Source organism: Schistocerca gregaria, chromosome 5 (assembly GCF_023897955.1).
Source record: "Schistocerca gregaria isolate iqSchGreg1 chromosome 5, iqSchGreg1.2, whole genome shotgun sequence".
Classification (NCBI taxonomy): domain Eukaryota; kingdom Metazoa; phylum Arthropoda; class Insecta; order Orthoptera; family Acrididae; genus Schistocerca; species Schistocerca gregaria.
In genome coordinates this window covers 146,768,838-146,791,909 of record NC_064924.1, presented here as the reverse complement: position 1 = coordinate 146,791,909, position 23,072 = coordinate 146,768,838, and the positions used below count along the sequence as shown (strand labels likewise).

At 42.7% G+C, this 23,072-nt stretch overlaps 1 protein-coding gene across 1 annotated transcript in view; it reads right to left on the bottom strand.

Moving 5' to 3' along the window:
- The window catches only part of LOC126272626 (leucine-zipper-like transcriptional regulator 1), an 89,339-nt gene extending 66,960 nt beyond the window's left edge, over positions 1-22,379 (bottom strand). The window contains exon 1 of the mRNA XM_049975584.1: positions 22,340-22,379. The gene's annotated coding sequence lies outside the window, so the exon portion shown is untranslated. The remainder of the gene's footprint in view (positions 1-22,339) is intronic.
- Between the last annotated feature and the right edge of the window lie 693 nt (positions 22,380-23,072).

Genomic DNA, 23,072 nt, shown 5'->3' with positions numbered 1-23,072 from the left:
AAAGTATAGTATGACAACTGCCAAGACTACAGAAAGAGAACAAACATTTCAATGACCGGACGGGCAGTTCATAATGATATGAAAAAAAAAGGAATAAAGCGGTTTTGAACACGGCTCTCATGTTTAGCAGTCCAACACCATGACTACTTACCCACGACACTGCTGCTGTTACAGGTTGCTCTATATCTCATTTTTTGTTCTTGGACTGTTCATTGTTTCTATTTTACTTTTTTTCACAGTTCAGTATACTTCTTCCTGTTTTCATGCTTGATCTGCGTTCTGTTTACGACGGGCTATCCACTGGGGCCATCTTACCACTAAATCTAAGTGGGGTGCGATGGGGACATTTCTGTGAGCTTCAAGAGAAAAATCACAAAGCAACTGTGAAGTATGTCGGTGCATGGAGTTGGTGAATTGGTTTCTTTGAAGGTAAAATGAGCCACTTTCAGTACCTCAAAATACTGAGGGACAGTCTGCAAATGAGTGCCGAAAGCATGAGGACTGAATAATATTTTAAGTTTAACCAAGATAACGACTAGAAACACACGGCCCGAAATGTGACGATGTTGTTATTGTTTAACTGTCGAAAGGTCCTTTATCGCCCACTCAATCACCCGACTTGAATGTGACTGAGGATCTTTGGGAGAAAACTGATAAAGAAATAAGGAAAATACCAATAACAAATGGTTCAAATGGCTCTAAGCATTACGGGACTTAACATCTGATGTCACCAGTCTCCTAGAACTTAGCGCTACTTAAACCTAACTAACGTAAGGACATCACACACATCCATGCTCGAGGCAGGATTCGAACCTGCGACCGTAGCAGCAGCGCGGTTCCGGACTGAAGCGCCTACAACCGCTCGGTCACAGCGGCCAGCAAAAACAAACTGCAAGAAGAGAGGCAGAAATCTCCCGAGTACACCTAGAAATTAGTGGAGGGCATTCCAAGTCGTCTCAGAGAAGTAATTAAGATGAGAGGAATGCGTACCAGATACTGAACTCTTGGACCGTAAGGAGAAAGAAAGGTTTCCGCACAATTTTGTGCAATATTGGCTTTTGTTTCTGATCGTGTTTTTAATTCCTATGTTTGTATTTGCAGTGTTCTTTCGATGTACGATGGACATTTTGTTTTTACATTTCTTACAAGAACTAGTATTTACTTTATACCAGTGCTTTATTATTACTGAAATCACTAATACGAAGGCATGTCTGTCCGAATAATCACGTGAGTCACTGTATCTGGATCTCGCTGACAGCAAGATAGCCATGTTCAGTTCCGTATTCTCAGATATTTTAATGCTGTAGCTACAGCTGCACGACGCACCAGTGTAGATTTATGAAGTATTGACGTAACATACAACGTCTTGAACGGGAATAGAATCGAAAATTTTCTCTTATAAATCGTTGGGCGTCAGTGTGATAGCAGTAAAGTCATGCGTAGTGGTTTGTTCTTGAAGTATTAGAAGTAATAACTTTTGGTAATGTAAGGTAATAGCGGTTTTTGGATAAGTGGAAAATAAGTTAAAGTACTTGTTTTGTAGATGAAACGTATTTCTATGCTTGCTGCGGAGGATGGCCACGCAAACAAACTTGTTATAAGTTAAAGTTGTTGTAGAATAGAAATATTAATGACTTCCAACGTAATGTTATTAAAGCAGAAAATCTATTAGTTTTTATTCGGCTAGGTGTCGAAGGGGCGTTAACTGGCTGTTGAGAACGGTCGTTGCAACAGTACAGCGGATGCGGCCGGAGATAGAAACAGCGGCCTCAGCGCTGATGTAGGAGCAGTGGGCGAGGTCAAGGCAGTGTTGCCACTCGGGTTCCACTGCAGCTGTTTGCCGTAGCAAACAGCTACTGTGTTGCACTGTGCAGCGAGGTGACCCTACGCGCGGCCAGGCGGAATGGCTCTCTTACTAGTTCGCGCATGATTACGCTTTCAGTAACTCGGCTCGGGGTTCAGTATACTCTAAAGCGTTTCTTCACAAAGCACTACTTGATAAACCACAAACCGCTACTGGTACAAAGAATGAGATTATAAACTGTGGCTAAAGTGCTTTCAAATTAGGTAATCGTAGTTTGATGTATATTCGTTCTCTTTCGCATACAAAATCGCGCAGGCTGTATGGCCTTATGCCACACACACTTGTACTCAACATGATCATTTAATGAACAGAATCCGCAATTTATTGTACAACATCGGCAGTATCAATGAATATCAGATCTCTTGTCTGTGTGTTTCAGCATAGGGATTAGATCATCCGGCAGCGGTGTCCGAGCGGTTCTAGGCGCTTCAGTCCGGAACCGCGCGACTGCTACGGTCGTAGGTTCGAATCCTGCCTCGGGCATGGATGTGTGTGATGTCCTTAGGTTAGTTAGGTTTACGTTGTTCTAAGTTCTACGGTACAGATGACCTCAGATGATAAGTCCAATAGCGCTCATAGCCATTTTTTAGGGATTAGATCAAAGACGTAAATGGCTGAAACTTCCTGGCTGATTAAAACTGTGTGCCGGGCCGAGACTCGAACTCGGGACCTTTGCCTTTCGCGCGCAAGTGCTCTACCAACCGAGTTACCCAAGCACGACTCATGCCACGTCCTCACAGCTTTACTTCTGCCAGTAACTCGTCTCCTACCGTCCAAAAGTTCTACGTAAATGGCTGCTTGGTCAAGCCGATAAACAAGGTCAGTGTAGAAATTGTGTGAAGATACACAATTAAAATATCATCGCAGAAGATTATAGCTCACTACGTAAGGTGAGACAAGCGTACACGATACAACCATATGGAATGAAGTTACAATACTTGTGATATGCCTGGATTACGGAACATACCAAAAATACGATACCAAAATACAGGGTGAAGTAACTCTGAAACATTACTGCAACAGGCCTGGTTTTACTAGTAACACTGTATGTTGTTATAACGTAAGTTAGCGTAAGTAGTGTGTAAGTTCTAGGGACCGATGATCTTAGTAGTTTGGTACTTTACGAATTCACACACATATGAACATTTCTGGATATACTGTGAATGAACTACAGGCTCCAGCGATAATGGAGCGTCAGCTGGGCTGCTAAGAGGGCCTAAGTAAGCGGCGTGTATATCTGTCAGTTTCCGCAACGTTTCCTCTCACGTGATGTGCTGTTGCAAGAGCTGCTGTTCGTGCGCAAACCGGCGTGTTTTTCCTGGTGGGCAAGAGATCAGTAATGGATGCGATGCGGAGCCCTGGACTGAGTTTCGTAATAACATTGTTTGATTGGCGTCTAGCGCAACTCAAACTTCCCCATAAGGCAATACAACGTTTTCGCTCGATGTATAGCAACAAATTTAAAACATGCCAATTTCAAGGGTTTATTTATACTTCTTACATCGTTAAGTAATCAAGTGACGGCTTCTAACATAAACAACACTTTTCGCTATGTTGTTCTTAGCATAAGTTAGCGTAAGTAGTGTGTAAGTCTAGGGACCGATGACCGAAGCACTTTGGTCCTTAGGAATTCATACACATATGAACATTTTTGGAAATACTGTGAATGAACTACAGGCTCCAGCGATTTCATTTTTATGAAACACGATGCTTTGGCACTAGCGACAAATATGTTACTCTCCTAAATACATCTCAAAGACTACTCTTCCTATCGTACTCATATAATATGACATCAACAAACATAAAATAAAACGGCTTTAGTACTTACTACGTAGTAAATTTATAATTCATACACGACAAAATTCATTACAAGTCTAAATTCACTCGCGTGATGATGTATGTCGGGAATACCAGTGTATCGATGTAATGACATTGTCACATTTTCTGAAAACTTCAACTTCCTCGTTTGTATACCTTTCGTGGACAGACCTGTAAAGGCGCGTTTAAACTTAGTTCGCAACATTGTTCACAGCTTTGTTCGCAACATTGTTAGTTGCTAGTAATGGACTACCGATGTTCGCAACACGAAATCAATGTTCCACGGATGCGTCGGTAGAGATCAAAGAAACATTGTTCGTGGCCTACTACCAGTAAATTCAGCTACGCAGCGCTAGTATTGGTTTGCTCTGAGTGAATGTTTTGGTGGTTGTTTTGCTGGAGTGTAGTGGTGCGTTTATTTTATGTCCCTTCATTTTTATTTGAAATGGAGTGGTCACGAGACAAAATTTTCCAATTGATATCGCTCTGTGAGGCAAAGGAGTGCCTGTGGAGTGTACGTTGCGCAGGTTACAACAATACTAAAATCAAACATGAGTCATTACAAAAAGTTGCTGCGGCGCTTGGCACCAGCAGCAGAGACGTGGACAAAAAAATTAAATCTCTCTTGTCTCAGTACCGACGAGAGAAAAGAAAAATAGAGGAAAGTAAAAAATGTGGATGTGATACTGACACACTTTACGAAGCGAAGTGGTTTGGATTTAAATATCTACGTTTCCTGGAAGATATGGATCTATTTGAGATATGGCTGGATTTGATAGGAGTCTCCTGATGCCAGAAAACGAAGAGTAACAGCAAGTCTTTGGTTCACAGGGATTGCTTTCCTGAAATTTGTGTCTTTCTTTGAAACAACTGGTCCTATAATATTCAACAACATTTCAAAATCTGACGGTAACATCCTAGTGAAGTTACGAAAGCCACAACCGTCTTCCAAATTCAGCTCACAAAGCATGTCATTCCCGCCACGTCTTCTATAGTGTTTTGGTCCACCAACGACTACTACGTCGTTTCCTTCGTCTGTTCATTTCGTTAAGTCTTATTAATGCAGCGCCAAATGTCGTTTATTGTTCCTCTCCACTTGACACAGCGTACCTCTTGTTGTGAATACACAAAGTAACCTATCAGTTCATCGCAGCAGACTATGCGAATACGTAGAAATGTTGGTCGCTAGTGTAAACGGGAATGCGAACAACGAACAATGTTGCCAACATGTTGAGGCAACAAGTTGCACACAATGTTCCGAACAAAACCTATTCTGAACTCAATGTAAACGCGACTTAACACTGTAAGTCATACGTAAGGTTTAGGCCTCTGGTGGAAAAATCCAATGCGAAAAATACGTTACCATTACCTTGCTGAATAAGACATCACAACGTGTGTACCAATGTTGCTTAACTAAGTCTTCAACAGTATATTTTACTGAGCTCAAGTTCGAGAAATGGCAAGAAAACTCTGGTTCGCAGGAGAGCTTCTGTAAAGTTTGGAAGGTAGGAGACGGATACTGGCAGAAGTAAAGCTGTGAGTACCGGGCGTGAGTCGTGCTTCGGTAGCTCAGATGGTAGAGCACTTGCCCGCGAAAGGCAAATGTCCCGCGTTCGAATCTCGGTCGGGCACACAGTTTTAATCTGCCAGGAAGTTTCATATCAGCGCACACTCCGCTGCAGAGTGAAAATCTCATTCTGGAAACTCTCCGTTCATATTAAAGCAACAACGACTCTACGTAGTGCTACAAAATATAAAGATACAAAGAGTCCCACCAACAACATTCATTCAATAACCTCAGTAAACAGTAATCTTAAATCTTAATGTACATACCTAGGATGCACATGTCCCCAAGAATCATGACACTGAGCGAAACTAAGATCTATGCGACGGAATGCGATGCATAGTCATTTTTAAGCATCTCCATAGCGTGACAATATATCTGCATGTATTCTGGCGCACGGTAATCCATGTGTTCTGCACGATATTCTGTCCTTACAACAGTAAACAAAATGTGAGTGCGCTCTTAGTGCTTTTTTACTTATTCTTTCCATAACAATACATTCGACGTGTTCGTTGACAATGTGGCTTATACTGGCAGTAGTAGTTTCTGTTCCAATTATACAAAATAAAGCAGAGCATAGCGCGGCAAACAGACACAGCATTACGAACATAGTTACACATAGGTGACGTCAGAGGAACATCCAACACGGTTTGAACTATATCTCCCAGAAATGGAAAGGCAAGATGCTGAAAAACTGTTCTTAACCTTGCCATACAGAAGGAACATCGACAGCTAGTTACAGGCAGTCCAAATGCAATTACATATGAAATGTGGTTAAAGTAATTTTGCACTGAAAGATGGAGAACAACAGTAACCAAAAACCACAGAAAAATCGTCCACAATGGTGCTAACCACGAAGAATCACTTGATAATGTATTCTGCTGAATGTCATGACACAAGCCAAAAAGACACATACAACAATACATCAGTATCAACACTACAACATTGTACGTAGCTAAAACTCTCTCCAGTTTTGAACGTAAGCCGGAGATATTTAGTCCTCCACGTTTGTTTAGCTGATGTTGGTCTAACACTGTGACACGCGGTATAGGGAAACATTGCTCGGTCCCCCCCCCCCCCCCCCCCCCCCCCCGTGTAGATGCAGTAAATAGCGAACGATAAACAGCTAAACTGAATGGAATGGTACAGAACCAGAATAAACCCGTCCCGAAAGTGAGGCAAAAGATGTGCTTTCGAGCAGGCGTAAAAATTCGGCCCACTTATTCTCGCCATGACCTATTTGGCATTCTGGCGCATCAATGTCGTCGTCTCCAGTGTCTCTGATTGGGATGGAATACTGTGCCGCAGCAAAATTACAGAACTGCGCAGAGTGTACACCATCTTCGTTTATAATTTCTGTGGCCTCATAGTCATTACGTGGTGGACAAGCTACATTTTTCTGCCCTTGCTGTGGCTGTCGGGGACGGCTAGGCTACACCTTAGGATATTTCAAATGGTTCAAATGGCTCTGAGCACTATGCGACTTAACTTCTGAGGTCATCAGTCGCCTAGAACAACCTTTAAGTAACAATATAAAAGATTTTTGTGAAAGCTGATAGTGGAAACCTTACGCAAATTGATGCGTTTATGCTCTATGCATTACACCCAGAAGAAGGCCGCTGCAATCGTGGCCGAAACGTTGGCTTTTCTATAGCAGCAGTAGTTTTTACATTATGACGCGGTACCAAACCCAGAAAACTTTATGTCGACGGACTCTGGCCGCGGAAGCCTACGCAATTATATGGTTCGGATTGTTGTTATTCGCAGTGACTACAATATTCAAACTGCTTTTACGGTCAATATTACTTCAAAAATCTGTTATTTTGATGTATTTAAGGCTAAAAAATCATTAAATATCAAGAGTTGGTCACGTGATTGAAAACGCTATGGTGACGTCACAGACTACAGTAAGGCGAAGATTTTTCTGCAAATAATTTAGCTATTCAGTGATGGAAAACGCATTTACCACCTTTAATAGTAACAATAGAAAAGATCTTCGTGAAAGCTGATAGTGGAAACCTTACGCAAATTGATACATTTATACTCTACTCACTTAGGACTGCGATATGTGCAAGGACGGGCATTCTTTTCCCTGCTCCCTGCAATACCATTAAAGCCGCCCCAAACTGAGGAACTTTGGAACTTAAGTAAATGGGTTCGCATCTTATATCTAGAGTTTCGACTATATGTCATGAAATACGACCCAAAGCACGATAAAATTCTTCTTGGCAAATCTTTGGGCTGATTTCCACTATACACAATACTTAGCAGAGATCCATGAAGAAGCACGGGTTCTGTGGCGTAATAGACAGCGCATCTAACTACGGATAATAACAACACAGGTTCGAGTCTTTGAAAGTTTTACACGAAATGCGAAAATAGTGTAAGGAAGAACTCACAGTAGCAGTTGCTTCGATTGTGGGATAAATTGTATGTAGCTTCACATTAATCTTAGTCTGAGAAACGGACAAATGAGAATAATGCATCTACTTTGCTTACAGACAATTACCGTTTTTTGGAAAGCATTGCTGCTATTGAAGATATCACCATCTGCCTCGGCATAATGAGATGTAGGACGAAGAGGTTTTGTATGCGGTGAGATATAAAGTATGTACAACATTCAGTTAACACAGACGTAAGGGCTGAGCTGTTTGTGAGTGGAAACTAACGTCAGTGTTTCAAGCAGATCTGACTTCATCTTGCGTAAGACGATGAAACTTGAAAAAGCTTAAACAGTAAGGATCCTAGCTGGGCAGTACGAAGATAAAAAAGAAAACATTATTTCTTATAATGTAAAATCTATGTGGTCACAGTAACTAGAAATGTGGTCACATTAACTATAAATGTTGTCACATTAACTAGAAATGATCATCAGGATAAAATAAGAGAAATCAGGGCTCGCACAGAAAAAAGTAAGTTCTCGTTTTCCCCGCGTGCCGTTCGAGAGTGGAACGGTAGAGACAGCATGAAGGTGGTTCATTGAACCCTCTGCCAGGCACTTTATTGTGAATAGCAGAGTAATCACGTAGATGTAGATGCAGATGTAGAATACTGGTGAGCGGAGTAGGATACTTACAAGATAGGACTGACGGAGTACATCGAAAAAGTTCAAAGAAAGGCAGCACGTTTTATATTATAGCGAAATATGGGAGAGAGTGTCACAGAAATGGGCTGGACATCATTAAAAGAAAGGCTTTTTCTCCGCGACGGAATCTTGTCAAGAAATTCCAATCACCAACTTTCTCCTCCGAATGCGAAAATATTTTGTTGACACCGACCTACATAGGGAGGAGCGATCACAACGATAAAATAATGGAAATCAGAGCTCGTGCGGGAAGATACAGGAGTTCATTCTTTACGAGAGCTATACGAGATTGGAATAATAGAGAATTGTGTACGTGGTTCGATGAACCCCTGCTAGGCAATTAAATATGATTTGCAGAGTATCCATGTAGATGTAGAAAATATTTGTTTGAACGTCACTTGTGTGAAAAGCTAGTGCAAAAGTAAGCGCGTATAAACGCCAAGGAAAAAAAACAATACTATTCTGTTTCTGATCAGTGTGATGAAGTTTTGTAATTGTGATTTTGTTTTCGTATGAAAGGATTGAAGGTCCGTATTACAAGTAAGTTAAAATATTCTTTCGCTTTGGGGGAACCAGCGATGTATTATGGACATCTACAATTAGACGGTCTACGGCTTTAACAACTGAACTACCGTTGAATTTATTTATAGTTGGGTAAAACGACAATTTCTGCTATGAATTAAATTCTGATGAATAACGCCATCCTTCCACGCTTGCCACGCAGGTAAAGTAATGTTAACTGGAGGTGACAATTTGCCAGCAGAGTGCAACCACATTTTACGCATTTCTCATTCTCTGGAACATTTAAAAACAACATTTCAGGAGTTTTTATAGATGTATTTCTACAGCAAATTCCAAAACAAGACATCGAAGTGAATTAGTATTGATTCAAATGGCTCTAAGCACTATGGGACTTAACATCAGTCCCCTAGACTTAGAACTACTTAAACCTAACTAACCTAAGGACATCACACACATACATGCCCTCGGCAGGATTCGAGCCTGCAACCGTAGCAGCAGCGCGATTCCGGACTGAAGCGCGTAGAACCGCTTTGCCACAGCGGCCGGCCGAATTAGTATTATGGCAGCGAACTAGCCACTGACGTCACAGGCATCACATGACTTAAATGGAGCCTTTTAGCAGGCTTTCAAATTATTTGATTTTCATTTCCGTTTTTATGAAATAATACTGAAACTCAAGAGAAAAAAAGCATGTTAGAAGCATAAAATTACATAATTACTCATTTAAGACGGTTCCCAGAAAGCAGTTACACATCTTATTGTTGGCAAGGCAAGCGGGGTCAAGGAGGCGGTTTTTTGACTGCTTCTCTCTTTCTCCTGACGCAGCTTTTTTTGGACTTGCGGCACTGCTAAGTGCGCGTCTTCCTCGTTTATTACTCTTTATTTTGTAGTTTCTTCCCTTGCCATCTTTCTTTGGAGTCGTGTATGTCCTTCATCACAACACTTCATCTACATATACGTGAGTACTCTGCTATTCACAATGAAGTGCCTGGCAGAGGGTTCAACGAACCACCTTCAAGCTGTCTCTCTACCGTTCCACTCTCGAATGGCACGCGGGAGAAACGAGCACTTAAATTTTTCTGTGCGAGCCCTGATTTCTCTTATTTTATCGTGATGATCATTTTTCCCAAAGTAGGTGGGTACCAACAGAATGTTTTCGCAATCTGAGGAAAAATCTGATGATTTAAATTTCATAAGAAGATTCCGTCGCAACGAAAAACGCCTTCGTTTTAATGATTGCCACTCCAATTCACGTATCATGTCTGTGGCCCTATTCCCCCCCCCCTCCCTATTTCGCGACAATACAAAACGAGCTTCCCTTCTTTGAACTTTTTCGATGTCATCCATCAGTCGCACTTGATGCGGATCCCATACCGCGCACACCGAGCGAGGTGGCGCCGTGGTTAGACACTGGACTCCCATTCGTGAGGACGACGGTTCAATCCCGCGTCCGGCCATCCTGATTCAGGTTTTCCGTGATTTCCTTAAATCACTACAGGCAAATGCCGGGATGGTTCCTTTGAAAGGGCACGGCCGACTTCCTTCCCCATCCTTCCCTAGCCCGATGAGACCGATTACCTCGCTGTCTGGTTTCCTTCCCCAAAACAACCCAACCCAACCCATACCGCACACCAATACTCCAGAATACGGCGGACAAGAGTGGTGTAAGCAATCTCTTTAGCAGACCTGTTGCACCTTCTAAGTGTTCTGTTAATGAATCGCTGTCTTTGGTTTGCTCTACCCACAACATTATCTATGTGGTCGTTCCAATTTAGTTTGTTTGTAATTGCAATCCCTAAATATTTTTTTTGCGTGACTTACCGCGTAATCGAAATTTAGCAGATTTTTTTAGTACTCATGTGAGTAACGTTACACCTTTCTTTATTCAGGGTGAACTGCCACTTTTCGCACCATGCAGATATCTTATCTAAATCATTTTGCAGTTCGTTTTGGTCATGTGATGACTTTACAAAACGGTAAATGACAGCACCATCTGTAAATTATCTAAGAGGGATACTCAGATTGTCTCCTGCGTCTTTATTTAGAACAGGAACAATAGAGGGCGTATAACACTTCCTTGTGGAACGCCGGATTTACTTTTTTACTCGATGACTTTCCATCTATTAATACGAACTGTGACCATCCTGAATCACGAATCCAGTCGTACAGCAGTGGCAACAGGCACGGATCTCATCAGCTACGCTAAGGTGACAAAAGTCATGAGATAGTTATACGCACCATTGCCGTGTTCTCCACGAGTCCAACGCATGCATTGCGTGCTCTGTTAAATATATACGTCGTGAAGTCACAAATATTCAGTAATTTTTAAGAACATGTCTCTCTGGAGTACAGCTTTATTCATTATTTAAAACTGAATATAAACAGCCACAGCCGCAATAAACTTTATTTATTTAAATAAAGTTAGGGTTTGTGGAGGAGTGGCGCCTGCTCAGTTGACAGCCGCCACATACGTCGTGGTGTGGGTCAGAAATAATCGTTACTAAATCATAATATAGTACCCCCGCCTCCCATGAACCATAGATCTTGCCGTTGGTGGGGAGGCTTGCGTGTCTCTACGGTACGTAGGTGCAACCACAACGGAGGGGTATCTGTTGAGAGGCCAGATAAACGTGTGGTTCCTGAAGAGGGGCAGCAGCATTTTAAGTAGTTTCAGGGGCAACAGTCTGGATGGTTGACTGATCTGGCCTTGTAACACTAACCAAAACGGCCTTGCTGTGCTGGTACTGCGAACGGCTGAAAGCAAGGGGAAACTACGGAAAGTAATTTTTCCCGAGGGCATACAGCTTTACTGTATGGATAAATGATGATGGCGTCCTCTTGGGTAAAATATTCCGGAGGTAAAACAGTCCCCCATTCGGATCTCTGGTCGGCGACTACTCAGGAGGACGTCGTTATCAGGAGAAAGAAAACTGGTGTTCTACGGATCGGAGCGTGAATGTCAGATCCCTTAATCGGGCAGGTAGGTTAGAAAATTTAAAAAGGGGAATGGATGGGCTATAGTTGGATATATTGGGAATTAGTGAAGTTCGGTGGCAGGAGGAACAAGACTTTTGGTCAGGTGAATATAGGGTTATAAATACAAAATCAAATAGGGGTAATGCAGGAGAAGGTTTAATAATGAATAAAACAATAGGAATGCGCGCAAGCTACTACAAACAGCATAGATAACGCATTGTTATGGCCAAGATAGACACGAAGCCCACGCCTACGATAGTAGTACAAATCTACATCTACATCTACATCTACATGACTACTCTGCAATTCACATTTAAGTGCTTGGCAGAGGGTTCATCGAACCACAATCATACTATTTCTCTACTATTCCACTCCCGAACAGCGAGCGGGAAAAACGAACACCTAAACCTTTCTGTTCGAGCTCTGATTTCTCTTATTTTATTTTGATGATCATTCCTACCTATGTAGGTTGGGCTCAACAAAATATTTTCGCATTCGGAAGAGAAAGTTGGTGACTGAAATTTCTTAAAAAGGTCTCGCCGCGACGAAAAACGTCTATGCTGTAATGACTTCCATCCCAACTCGTGTATCATATCTGCCACACTCTCTCCCCTATAACGCGATAATACAAAACGAGCTGCCCTTTTTTGCACCCTTTCGATGTCCTCCGTCAATCCCACCTGGTAAGGATCCCACACCGCGCAGCAATATTCTAACAGAGGACGAACGAGTGTAGTGTAAGCTGTCTCTTTAGTGGACTTGTTGCATCTTCTAAGTGTCCTGCCAATGAAACGCAACCTTTGGCTCGCCTTCCCGACAATATTATCTATGTGGTCCTTCCAACTGAAGTTGTTCGTAATTTTAACACCCAAGTACCTAGTTGAATTGACAGCCTTGAGAATTGTACTATTTATCGAGTAATCGAATTCCAACGGATTTCTTTTGGAACTCATGTGGATCATCTCACACTTTTCGTTATTTAGCGTCAACTGCCACCTGACACACCATGCAGCAATCTTTTCTAAATCGCTTTGCAGCTGATACTGGTCTTCGGATGACCTTACTAGACGGTAAATTACAGCATCATCTGCGAACAGTCTAAGAGAACTGCTCAGATTGTCACCCAGGTCATTTATATAGATCAGGAACAGTAGAGGCTCCAGGACGCTTCCCTGGGGAACACCTGATATCACTTCAGTTTTACTCGATGATTTGCCGTCTATTACTACGAACTGCGACCTTCCTGACAGGAAATCACGAATCCAGTCGCACAACTGAGACGATACCCCATAGCTCCGCAGCTTGATTAGAAGTCGCTTGTGAGGAACGGTGTCAAAAGCTTTCCGGAAATCTAGAAATACGGAATCAACTTGAGATCCCCTGTCGATAGCGGCCATTACTTCGTGCGAATAAAGAGCTAGCTGCATTGCACAAGAGCGATGTTTTCTGAAGCCATGCTGATTACGTGTCAATAGATCGTTCCCTTCGAGGTGATTCATAATGTTTGAATACAGTATATGCTCCAAAACCCTACTGCAAACCGACGTCAATGATATAGGTCTGTAGTTAAATGGATTACTCCTACTACCCTTCTTGAACACTGGTGCGACCTGCGTAATTTTCCAATCTGTAGGTACAGATCTATCGGTGAGCGAGCGGTTGTATATGAGTGCTAAGTAGGGAGCTATAGTATCAGCGTAATCTGAAAGGAACCTAATCGGTATACAATCTGGACCTGAAGACTTGCCCGTATCAAGCGATTTGAGTTGCTTCGCAACCCCTAAGGTATCTACTTCTAAGAAACTCATGGTGGCAGATGTTCGTGTTTCAAATTCTGGAATATTCCATTCGTCTTCCCTGGTGAAGGAATTTCGGAAAACTGCGTTCAATAACTCCGCTTTAGCGGCACAGTCGTCGATAACAGTACCATCGGCACTGCGCAGCGAAGGTATTGACTGCGTCTTGCCGCTTGTGTACTTTACATACGACCAGAATTTCTTCGGATTTTCTACCAAATTTCGAGACAATGTTTCGTTGTGGAACCTATTAAAGGCATCTCGCATCTAAGTACGTGCCAAATTTCGCGCGTCTGTAAATTTTAGCCCATCTTCGGGATTTTGCGTTCTTCTGAACTTCGCATGCTTTTTCCGTTGCCTCTGCAACAGCGTTCGGACCTTTTTTGTGTACCACGGGGGATCCGTTCCATCTCTTACCAATTTATGAGGTATGAATATCTCAATTTCTGTTGCTACTATATCTTTGAATTTGAGCCACATGTCGTCTACATTCGCATAGTCAGTTCGGAAGGAATGGAAATTGTCTTTTAGGAAGGCTTCTAGTGGCACTTTATCCGCTTTTTTAAATAAAATTATTTTGCGTTTGTTTCTGATGGATTTGGAAGAAATGGTATTGAGCCTAGCTACAATGACCTTGGGATCACTAATCCCTGTATCAGTCATGATGCTCTCTATCAGCTCTGGATTGTTTGTGGCCAAGAGGTCAAGTGTGTTTTCGCAACCATTTACAATTCGCGTGGGTTCGTGGACTAACTGCTCGAAATAATTTTCGGAGAATGCATTTAGGACAATCTCTGAAGACGTTTTCTGCCTACCACCGGTTTTGAACAAGTATTTTTGCCAACATACCGAGGGTAGGTTGAAGTCCCCACCAACTATAACCGTATGAGTGGGGTATTTATTTGTTACGAGACTCAAACTTTCTCTGAACTGTTCCGCAACTGTATCATCGGAGTCTGGGGGTCGGTAGAAGGAGCCAATTATTAACTTAATTCGGCTGTTAAGTATAACCTCCACCCACGCCAATTCGCACGGAGTATCTACTTCGACTTCACTACAATATAAACCACTACTGACAGACACAAACACTCCACCACCAATTCTGCCTAATCTGTCTATATGCCAAGTAGCTCTGCAGATGAAGAAGAAATTGAAGAAATGTATGATGAAATAAAAGAAATTATTCAGATACTGAAGGGAGACGAAAATTTAATAGTCATGGGTGACTGGAATTCGGTAGTAGGAAAATGGAGAGAAGGTGAATATGGATTGGGAGTAAGAAATGGAAGAGGAAGCCGCCTGGTAGAATTTTGCGCAGAGCATAACTTAATCATTGCTAACACGTGGTTCAAGAATCATCAAAGAAAGTTGTATACAAGGAAGAACACTGGAGATACTAAAAGCTATGGTAAGACAGAGATTTAGGAACCAGGTTTAAAATTGTAAGACATTTCCAGGGACAGATGTGGACTCTGACCACAATCTATTGGTTATGAACTGTAGATTAAAACTGAAGAAACTTCAAAAAGGTAGGCGTTTAAGGAGATGGGACCTGGATAAACTGAACGAACCAGAGGTTGTACGGAGTTTCAGCGAGTGCATAAGGGAACAATTGACAAGAATGGGGGAAAGAAATACAGTAGAAGAATCGGTAGCTTTGAGGGATGAAGAAGTGAAGGCAGCAGAGGATCAAGTACGTAAAAAGACGAGGACTAATAGAAATCCTTGGGTGACAGAAGAAATATTGAATTTAGTTGACGAAAGGAGAAAATATAAAAATGCAGTAAATGAATTAGGCATAAAGGAATACAAACTTCTCAAAAATGAGATCGACAGGAAGTGCAAAATGGCTAAGCAGGCATGGCTAGAGGACAAATGTAAGGTTGTAGAGACTTATCTCACTAGAGGTAAGATAGATACAGCCTACAGGAAAATTAAAGAGACCTTTGGAGAAAAGAGAGCCACTTGTATGAATATCAACAGCTCAGATGGAAACCCAGTTCTAATCAAAGAAGCGAAAGCAGATAGGTGGAAAGAGTACATAGAGGGTCTATACAAGGGCGATGTACTTGAGGACAATATTATGGAAATGGAAGAGGATGTAGATGAAGATAAAATGGGAGATATGATACTGCGTGAAGAATTTGACTGAGCACTGAAAGACCTGAGTCAAAACAAGGCCCCAAGAGTAGACAACATTCCATTAGAACTACTGACAGCCTTGGGAGAGCCAGTCCTGACAAAACTCTACCATCTGGTGAGCAAAATGTATGAGACAGGCGAAATACCCTCAGACTTCAAGAAGAATATAATAATTCCAATCCCAAAGAAAGCAGGCGTTGACAGATGTGAAAATTACCGAACTATCAGTTTAATAAGTCACGGCTGCAAAATACTAACGCGAATTCTTTACAGACGAATTGAAAAACTGCTAGAAGCCGACCTCGGGGAAGATCAGTTTGGATTCTGTAGAAATCTTGGAACACGTGAGGCAATACTGACCTTACGACTTACCTTAGAGGAAATATTAAGGAAATGCAAAGCTACGTTTCTAACATTTGTAGACTTAGAGAAAGATTTGACAATGTTGACTGGAATATTCTCTTTCAAATTCTGAAGGTGGCAGGGGTAAAATATAGGGAGCGAAAGGCTATTTAGAATTTGTACAGAAACCAGATGGCAGTTATAAGAGTCGAGGGATATGAAAGGGAAGCAGTGGTTGGGAACGGAGTGAGACAGGGTTGTAGCCTCTCCCCGATGTTATTCAATCTGTATATTGAGCCAGCAGTAAAGGAAACAAAAGAAAAATTCGGAGTAGGAATTAATATCCATGGAGAAGAAATAAAAACTTTAAGTTTCGCCGATGACATTGTAATTCTGTCAGAGACAGCAAAGGACTTGGAAGAGCAATTGAACGGAATGGTTAGGGTCTTGTAAGGAGGGTATAAGATGAACATCAACTAAAGCAAAACGAGGATAATGGAATGTAGTCGAATGAAGTCGAGTGACGCTGAGGGAATTAGATTAGGAAATGAGACACTTAAAGCAGCAAAGGAGTTTTGGTATTTGGGGAGCAAAATAACTGATGATGGTCGAAGTAGAGAGGATATAAAATGTAGACTGGCAACGAAACGGCAAGGAAAGCGTTTCTGAAGAAGAGAAATTTGTTAACATCGGGTATAGTGTCCGGAAGTCGTTTCTGAAAGTATTTGTATGGAGTGTAGCCATGTATGGAAGTGAAACATGGACGATAACTAGTTTGGACAAGAAGAGAAAAGAAGCTTTCGAGATGTGGGGCTACAGAAGAATGCTGAAGATTAGATGGGTAGATCAGATAACTAATTAGGAGGTGTTGAATAGTGTTGGGGAGAAAAGGAGTTTGTGGCCCAACTTGACTAGAAGAAGGGATCCATTGGTAGGACATGTTCTGAGGCATCGAGGGAGCACAAATTTAGTACTGGAGAGCAGCGTGGAGGGTAATAATCGTAGAGAGAGAGCAAGAGATGAATACACCAAGCAGATTCAGAAGGATGTAGGTTGCAGGAGGTACTGGGAGATGAAGAAGCTTGCGCAGGATAGAGTAGCGTGGAGAGCTGCATCAAACCAGTCTCAGGACTGAAGACCACAACAACAATATAGCACCTGTTTAACAGTCCGTATTTTCTTTCTTTTGAACCGACCGCTAGTTCGTGTGCTGCACAAGCGATGGTGCACCTGCATTGGCGCTCCCTTGTAATACTTCTGGAAACATAAAAGCAAGGCGCTGTGGTAATCTCGGCTCCCATTTGGCCGTTCGTGACGTCACACCAAGCTCGCTTGAGACATGGGTAGACGTGTGCAACAGGAAGATGGCATTCAGCACGTTTTCTCCCCTGCTACCCTGAATGCATCGTGCATTAGTGAGTTCAGTGGCAGATGAATGCATTGATACTGTAGCCAGAAGTTTCGCAAAACGAATGACTCTAATAGGTAATTATGTTATTATAAGTGTTTTAATGAATATTTTGAATCATAGCTATTCAGTGTAATGTTAGAACTTGTTACGAATGTTCGCCTAACTCCCTGTCTCAGTAATTTAAAAACAGATAACAAGTCAGAAATTCATTATTTTCGTATATTCGTGATATTACAATATAACAATTTGGTTATGCGGAGTGAAATATTGTGTAAAGTTTTTGACTGGCCATGTTTGTCTCTCTGAAAGGACAAATCTTGCAACAGTGAATGTCGTCCTTATTCGGGCCTTTTTAATCTGCACACTGCAGTTTCTCTGTACGAAAAATCAGAATCTCGTATCCATGCATTTGCACATTTGCTAAAAGTTGTGCTGGTCTCAAATTAGATGAGCAGATATGTGCAAGCATGTTAAAATGACACTGAACCAGCGAACCAGAACCGGGGATTACTAATACAGATTTAAACTATCCACCTAAAATGTCAAAAAATGTTTCAAATGGGTCTGAGCACTATGCGACATAACTTCTGAGGTCATCAGTCGGCTAGAACTTAGAACTACGTAAACCTAACTAACCTAAGGACATCACACACATCCATTCCCGAGGCAGGATTCGAACCTCCGACCGTAGCAGTTGCACGGTTCCGGACTGAGCGCCTAGAACCGCGAGACAACGGCGGCCGGCTAAAATGATCATTTCAAAGCTACAGAGAAAGCTGTGGCTCCAGCAATCGAGGCAATTACTTTGGAAAATTCACAAAATTGTGACACAGTTGCTATCAATTAAGCACACTGATTTTTCATTATGTTACGAGATTTTCATTTCAACTCCCTACGTGTGTGTTCGAAAATCTGATTTCATTGGCATTGCATTATGCAGTCAAAATCCTTAGAATTAATGCTTGCAGTAACGAAGTAGATGGATAGTCCCGGCGGAGGTTCGAGTCCTCCCTCGGACATGGGTGTGTGTCTTTGGCCTTAGGATAATTTAGGTTAAGTAGTGTGTAAGCTTAGGGACTGATGACCTTAGCAGTTAAGTCCCATAAGAGTTCACACACATTTGAAAATTTTTGAACCAAGTGTAAGACTTGAAGCTGTGCATTAAGAGGTATAATGCCTTTGAGAAAATATGGTGCTAGAGTGAAAGCATATGTTATACTCCAAGGAAGAGAAGAAAGGAAAGTGCACAAAAAAACATGCAAAGGATGACTGCTGGAGGATGTTCCTCAATATGTTAGATACTATAACCATTCAGTAAAACGCCAGATTTGGTTCACTGCCTGACTTTACTGAAATATTTAAGTCAAAGAAGTTCTCAGGTTTTACAGGTGTGTTTTGTGTGGAGGCATATGAAAAATTATGGATAATACATGGGTAGTTACCCCAGTTAGGTTAAATGTGAAATGTAAGCTATGAAAGCGTCAGAGCACCTTACAGCCAAATCTGTGAAAGAAATACAAGGTTTCCTGCAACAAAATTTACTTCACACTGGGCGCCCAGAACTCTGTAAACTCTATCTACATTCTCAATCAAGCCCATAGAAAAGTATCTGTTGTTGTAGTTGAAAGCTCGAAATTCACTTTTCAATGACATTACTGAGTTTTGCAAGAAGAACCACACATCAGATTTCCACTACAGATAAAACCATGTTGAGTGGGCAGTCTCACAAACACGTAGAACTATAAGTTTCATGTTGCATGCCTTAGCAACATTTTCAGCATACGCCACTGATATGCACATATACAGATGGCGGTAGTATCGCATAGACAAGGTATAAAATGGCAGTGCATTGGTGGAGCTGTCATTTGTACTCAGGTGCTTCGTGCTAAAAGATTTCCCACGTGATCATGACCGCAAGACTGGAATAGACAGACGTTGAATGTGGAATGGTAGCTGGAGCTAGTGGCATAAGACATTCCATTTCGAAAATCGTTAGGGAATTCGATATCCACAGTGTTAAGACAGTGCTGAGAATACCAAATTTCAGGCACTACCTCTCACCACGGACAACACAACAGCCGACGGCCTTCACTTGACGACCGAGAGGACCGGCCTTTGCGACGAGTTGACAGCGCTAACAGACAAGCAATACTACGTCAAATAAGCGCAGAAATCAATGTGTGACGTACAACGTAGCTGCGGCGAAACGTGGCGTTAAAGGGCTATTGCAGCAGACGACTGACATGTGTACCTTTGCTAACGGCACGACATAGCCTGCAACACCTCTCCTCGGCTCGTGACCATATTGCTCGGACACTAGACAACTGGGAAACCGTTGTCGGATCAGATGATTCCCGATTTCAGTTGGTAAAAGCTGATGGTAGGGTTAGAGTGTGGCGAAGACTCCACGGAGCCCCGGACACAAGTTGTCAAAAAGGCACTGTGCAAGCTTTTTGCAGCTCCATAGTGATGTGGTTTGCGTTTATGTGGAACTGACTGGGTCCCCTGGTTCAGTTGACCTGATCATGGACTGGAAATGGTTATGTTGGGTTAGTTGGAGACCATCAGCAGCCACTCACGGACACCATGTTTCCAAAACAAAGAAAAAAATGGAATTTTTATGGATGACAATGCGCCACGTCTCCCAGCTACAACTGTTTGTGGTTGATTTGAAGAACATTCTGGACAACTCGAGCGAAACATTTGTCCACTCAGATGGTTCGACATGAATTCCACTGAATATTTATGGGGCATAACCGAGAGATCAGAGGCAGCATGGCTCAGTATTTCTGCATGCAACGTCGAGCTGCTGCAATACGCCGGGGCGAAGGAGACCCGACAAGGTATCAGGAGCCATCCCAAGACTTTTGTCAGCTCAGTCTGCGTATCCGCCCCTGCTCGTCCATGTCCGCAATACCCTGCGTTACGCAAAGCACTCCTTGGTTCGCGGTTTAGCGCTCCACTAGCCACGACCCCCTCAGTTCTTGCGCCGACCGCTGTGACCGAGCGGTTCCAGCCGCTTCAGTCCGGAACCGCGCTGCCTCTACGGTCGCAGGTTCGAATCCTGCCTCAGGCACGGAAGTGTGTGATGTTCTTAGGTTAGTTAGGTCTAAGCAGTTCTAAATCTAGGGGACTGATGATCTCAGATGTCAAGTCCCATAGTGCTTAGAGCCATTTGAACCATTTTCGCTTCTTGCCGGAGAAGAGCAAGCCTCCCTGCTTCGTCTAAAGAGGATGGCGATGCTACTTTTATTTCACTTCCTATCTTGAGTTCTACACCATGTATGAATACATCTGTCACAGATCTTCACACATTTGCTGCTGGAGAGTACATAACTGATCGCTGCAATATCGGAGTAGCGTTCCACTAGTCTGTTTGCAGAATATTCGAACTCAGTGCTACTTTCGAACGCAACAACTTATTCCAAGTAAATGCGCACGTCGCCAGTCAACTTCAGTCGTACAACATTTATTAATAATTCGTATGACCACTACACAATCGTCTCACGAATCTCTCAGACTGCGGGAATGTTTGTATTAGGTCAGTGCATAGGTTTGTAGCATTTCTGTTTTGCATGTTTGCTATCCCCGTTGTTATGGGTTTATTTATCGATCGTCCTTTTTTATTTGTAGTTATCTGTTGCTATTTCATCTACATATTTTGTCATTTGGAGATAGTGATCGAGCTGTGGACGTTAATTTGCGCCATATACGGGGATAATGCCATTGGACAAAGCACGGCAAGAAAAGAAACCTTCGGGATTTGAGAAAGATCGTTTAATAGCATTCATCCACAATGATCCCAGCCAGTGTACTCGAGGACTGGCAAATGTGATGAGCTCTGATAATTCCACCAACGTGCGACTTTGCATTCAATGGCGAAGGCTGAAAAATCGGGTGCATCGGTAAAGCATACTCGAAGCCAAAATCACAAAGATCAATGGCTGACTGTGCATCTCTACTTGCTCGTCATCAATTGGCTCGTGAACGACACCTATCCTTACCTTCCTGTATCGTTACTGGTGATGAGAAAATGTGTCTTTAGGCTAACATAACGAAAAGAACGGAATGATTCAATCCAAACAAAGCAGCAACTAGCTGTACAAAGACCTCTGCACATCCACAAAACAATGTTACGCATTGAGGCCCTTACTGTCAACAACTGAGACGTCTTGCAGACGTTATCCAAGAACAACGACCAGGAAGTGTTCGTGAAATTATGTTACTCCACGGTACCTCCCGCCCGCATTCTGCTAGACTGGCAAAAAAAGTAAACGGGAGTTGGGTTGAGAAGTCATTCTGCACCCACGTTATTGACCTGATGTTGCGCCGTCAGATTTTCACGTTTTCCGCTCTCTATCGAACAAGCTTCACGCAATTTCCTTTCCAGATGAAAATGCGTTTCGGAGATGGCTCAAGTTCTTCGCCTCAAAGGCACGTGATTTCTACAGTTGGGGAGTCGAAAATTTACCCTTTCCTTGGCGCACTGTTGTAGATAGTAAAGGAGAATATATAATTCATTTCTAAGGTCTCCGTTATTTACATCTGTTATGTACACCTCTTGTATTTATTAAACTTACGGAAAAGCGGTACGAACTTATACGCCAGCCCAGTGTATTTTCGTGTGGCTGACCCGTGAAAGTTAGCGTAACGTTAGTTTCGGTCACACCGTTCATTGAAACCATCCGTCATTTTTTTTTTCAGTTAATTTTGTAACTTGCTCGGTCAGAGTCCTGACGAGTTCACCCGAGCTCATTTCGCCCACAGGTGAAGTCTGCGAACGCGCTGTCGACACCGTTACAAATGATCGAGCACTTACTTAAGATAAGGCGTGCGACGACGGCTGTGTCCACGTGGTGGGACAAATTTTGTAACTTGCTCGATCAGAGTCCTGACGAGTTCACCCGAGCTCATTTCGCCCACAGGTGAAGTCTGCGAACGCGCTGTCGACACCGTTACAAATGATCGAGCACTTACTTAAGATAAGGCGTGCGACGACGGCTGTGTCCACGTGGTGGGACAAATTTTGTAACTTGCTCGATCAGAGTCCTGACGAGTTCACCCGAGCTCATTTCGCCCACAGGTGAAGTCTGCGAACGCGCTGTCGACACCGTTACAAATGATCGAGCACTTACTTAAGATAAGGCGTGCGACGACGGCTGTGTCCACGTGGTGGGACAAATTTTGTAACTTGCTCGATCAGAGTCCTGACGAGTTCACCCGAGCTCATTTCGCCCACAGGTGAAGTCTGCGAACGCGCTGTCGACACCGTTACAAATGATCGAGCACTTACTTAAGATAAGGCGTGCGACGACGGCTGTGTCCACGTGGTGGGACAAATTTTGTAACTTGCTCGATCAGAGTCCTGACGAGTTCACCCGAGCTCATTTCGCCCACAGGTGAAGTCTGCGAACGCGCTGTCGACACCGTTACAAATGATCGAGCACTTACTTAAGATAAGGCGTGCGACGACGGCTGTGTCCACGTGGTGGGACAAATTTTGTAACTTGCTCGATCAGAGTCCTGACGAGTTCACCCGAGCTCATTTCGCC